The sequence below is a fragment of the Lycium ferocissimum genome, unplaced genomic scaffold (genome assembly GCF_029784015.1).
Source record: "Lycium ferocissimum isolate CSIRO_LF1 unplaced genomic scaffold, AGI_CSIRO_Lferr_CH_V1 ctg3230, whole genome shotgun sequence".
Taxonomy (NCBI): Eukaryota; Viridiplantae; Streptophyta; class Magnoliopsida; order Solanales; family Solanaceae; genus Lycium; species Lycium ferocissimum.
In genome coordinates, this window is record NW_026725369.1 from 78,453 (window position 1) to 83,015 (window position 4,563).

Genomic DNA, 4,563 nt, shown 5'->3' on the forward strand with positions numbered 1-4,563 from the left:
TACGCAAGTTCAAAAAAAAAACGCGTAAACGGACGTCCGAGCGCAAAGTTATGACCATCTAAAGTTTGACCACTTTACAACTAGTTTTTCTCCCTATATTTTTTAGAATTATATTTATATTCAAAATAATGTTTTATCGTGATTAAAAAATAACACGCTTAAATCAAAACCTTAAAAATAAAACACTTAAACCTTAAACAAAACTTATTTCGGGCACCTTTTTCAACCCCTAAAATGACTATCCGAACGTCTACATATCCTTGATGTATTGAGCCTACATTATTTAAACATAAAAATATCGGTTCTATATAAAATATTGACGTTTCGGAGTCTTCACAACTAATCATTGGTCAAAGTATGTAAAAACATAAGTTTTTTCAAACAAAACTTATCGGGCACCTTTTCAACCCCTAAAATGAATGTCTACGTATCCTTGATGTATTGAGCCTACATTAAAAAAAATACGTTCTATATAAAATATTGACGTTTAGTCTTCACACAACTAATCATTGGTCAAAGTATGAAAAAACACTAAGTTTTTTCAAACAAAACTACTTCGGGCACCTTTTCAACCCCTAAAATGACGATCCGAACGTCGTATCCTTGATGTATTGAGCCTACATTATTGTACGCAAAAAAATATCGGGTTCTATATAAAATATTGACGTTTGAGTCTTCACACACGACTAATCATTGGTCAAAGTATGAAAAAACACTAAGTTTTTTCAAACAAAACTTACTTCGGGCACCTTTTCAACCCCTAAAATGACGATCCGAACGTGGAGTATCCTTGATGTATTGAGCCTACATTATTGTGGGTTAAAAAAAATATCGTTCTATATAAAATATTGACGTTTGGAGTCTTCACACACGATTAATCATTGGTCAAAGTATGAAAAAACACACTAAGTGTTACAAAAAAAAAAAAGTTTACTAAATTTTCTTATTTAGTGCTCGCAAAAAAAAAAAAAATAAAAAATAAAAAAATTTAGAGGTAAAACGTGGATCACCACGTTTTACAAAATATATTTGTAAAACGTGGACTGATCCACGTTTTACAATTTATATTGTATAACGTGGATCGATCCACGTTATACAATTAAATTTTTTTTTTTTAAGTTGACTTGTGTACAAAAAATTTTGGGGTATATGATACCCACGATATACCCCTTTTGGTATATAAATTTTTGGAGATTTTAGTAAATACCGTGTATTTTTATACCCTTTAACTCCTTCTAATACCTCAACAATTCGATGACGGGTGACTTGACAACAAAATGGTATGATCTGAAATTAAATATTTCTTCTTCTTTTGTGAGAAAATCACTTTTTAAAAACTCATATCACCTCCTTACTTATATTTCCATTAACGACACTCCTCTGCCACCGCCGCAATCATCACCATTATTTTCCTTCAACAACCACAACCCTTTACGGCTTATGAAGAAATCAGAATTGATGACGTGTGTTCGGTAATGTTCTTATGTTCGATTGGTCAAATTTTTGAAGAATATTTTCTTTAAGAGAATAATTTTCTTAAAAATGAGGAAAGAGGAAAACATTATTAGAAAAGTACAAATTACATGGGGATTTTTTTGGGGATTATATATGAAAATTCGCAGATAACTAAGTTACCTGCGGATTTTCCTACCAAAACAAATTAGATGAAAAAAACCTTCGTGGATAATTATTACCTGTGAATTTTAAAATCCCCATATAACTTACTTGGGGATTTTCATTCTCATGTAAGTTAATTGCAGATTTTCTTGCAAAAAATACACTAAAAGTTCGCAATTTTTTTTTTTTTTTTGGTAAAATTAGTAAAAAAAGAATTTCCTTACGAATTTTTTCCGCAGGTAAATCCACATGAATAAATATATAAAGAATTTCCTCGAAAATATTTATGGAAAAGAAATTAATCATTTTAATTCTTCCACTTCGTAATTTAATTTCTCTAATTGCATTTTTTACAGATTATTAGACCCATTTGTCAATTGTTCTTACCTTCTTGACAATGTTTATGATGAGATTTTAAATGCTGCTAGACCCCACCACTAATGATATCATTATGGTGAGTTACACAGATAGGTTATAAACGCCCAGATTTTACATTTTCCAAATGACTTATAACAATTCTCTTCCTTATCTCATTAAAATGAATTCTCTCCCATCTACTAAATCAAAGATGTAAATATTTTTCTTTGCCTTAATTACACCTAAATAAATTGATTCAAGAGTAATTTTTATATTTTAAAATCAAATACTTACACCTCATATACTATAGAAATCTTACACTTTCACTCCTATGTGGTATATCCGGAACAAAGTATATTAAAATAAATAATTTGAATTATAAATAATAAAATTTGTGTACTTATTTTTTATGAAATTTAAAAAGAGGATAAATATTCTAGTTGATTTTTTTTTTTATGCCTCTAAATAAAAAGATATTTTTAGAATATGAATTTTTGAAACTATTGAATAAGAAATGAACACAAATTACTTAATAAAATGATCAAAATTTTACGTATTTGGAAAAATATTTTTATCTTTCAAAACTCTTAAATTCAATGATGTTATTCCTATTTTTTAGAAATATTTCTATAATAGAAATCTTACTCAAATAAAACTTTTTCTACAGTTAGATTTTTCTTCAAGTATAACCAAGTAGATCAAATTACGACCATTTCTTTAATGATTAATTGATCTTTCATATAATGTGTGTGTTTTTCTTCTTTCGTTCTTGGTATGCTCAAATTACACTAGTTAATAGCGTAAAGCGGACGCTGTCAAATATAGTAACCCAACTAGGTTGGGGTCGAATCCCACAGGGAATATGGTGTGAAAAGTTTACTAAATGAGTATTATACTAATCTTGCGGTCCTGCTGTATTCCAAAAAAAAGTGTTTTATAAGAGTTTTGGTTTGTGGACTAATTTAAAGTGACTAGTAATTGAGTTGTAAATATATGGGTAAAAAGAACAAAGGTTATGGCCCCGTTAGATAAAGTGTATGATCATGGGTCTTGATCTTGATATACTCCTAATGGATCGTTGTATGAATGCCCTTAACCTCCATGTGAATCTAGATTATTTCCTAATAAGAAAAGATTATTTCTTTCTATGCTTTTGTCAAAGATAAGAAAGTATGCATGAAAAACGGTTAATTATGCCAAGTAAATTCTTCTTATTCCTAAGTGAATTTATTAAACAAGGTTTAAAGCCTTGAGTTCTTGTTATTTGTTCTTACCAAACCCTAGTTATTTTCCCAAATAAACCAAAGTTTATGGCGTTAGCTAATGTTTGCAACCACTAACTATATGATTAAAACGAAGGACAAATAAACCCTAACAATCCATTATGCGTATATCAATCACAATCCCCAGCCACAAAATACCCATCCTTGGGTTCATAACCTTAGTAAAGGTGTTTAGCTACTCATGACAACGAATAAACAATAAAAGATTGAAGATTGCATAATTGAAATTGCTATTGAAACTTACGAATAAAACTGAAAGTTAAACGAATGTGATTGTCTGGAAAACCTTCAACGGTACTAAGAACCCCAAAGTAATTAATACAAGTCTTAAACTCCAGATGTCTGGAAAATAAAACATACTCAGGTATTTATATAAGTTAAACTCGGAATAATTAATCCCAATCCAGTTCCAGGTCGGCTTGCAAGTCGACGGACCGTCTTTGCACTTTGACGGTACCGTCGACATGTTGACGGTGTTATTCGACGATCTGATGACAAATTTCAAGCTGCAGAACCTCAACCGTCTTTGCACTTCGACGACCGACGATCATGTTGACGGTGCAAATTGACGGTCTGACACTTCTCTCTATTCTGCAGAATGTATATCGACGGTGCGACTCGACGGACCGTCGAACATGTTGATGGTCCGTCAATCTGCAAGCCCTGCACATCATCAACTTTCCTTAGTTGCAGGACTTCTCCTTGCATTTCGACGACCAAGAAGACGGACCGTAGACATGAAGACGGTCCGTACTTAGTGCAAAACTAGTACTAAACATCAAAAATCCCTCGTTTTCACTTGCCTTGCATTCTAACTTAGAAATACATGCACAAAACACAAAACACATCATACTAACACAAATCACATCAGACTAACACAAACTTACTCGAAAACAAGTAAAACTTAGAGTTTAAAAGCATTAGATGTGCCATAATTTCACGGCACATCAGTTCTTTCTTAAACTTTATACCCAATCAAATAGGTTCATATACATTGAAACAGAAGGAGTATTAGTTATATTTCAACAAATTCTAGTTATATACTTTAAGTGATGCAAAATTCTTTTTTTTTAACTATATAGAAGAGCCGGATTGGCTCCCTTTTTCGTCGTCCGTTCCATTTAAATAAAATAAAAAGTGTGGCCCCACCAGGCCCCATAATAAATACCAACCAATATAAAAAAATAAAAAAAAAGTGTGGGCCCCATAGTAAACACCAACCAATATAAAAAAAAGTGCGGGCCCCATAGTAAACACCAACCAAGAAAAGAAAAAAAATGGAACCCGTCATCTCCAAACTCACGGG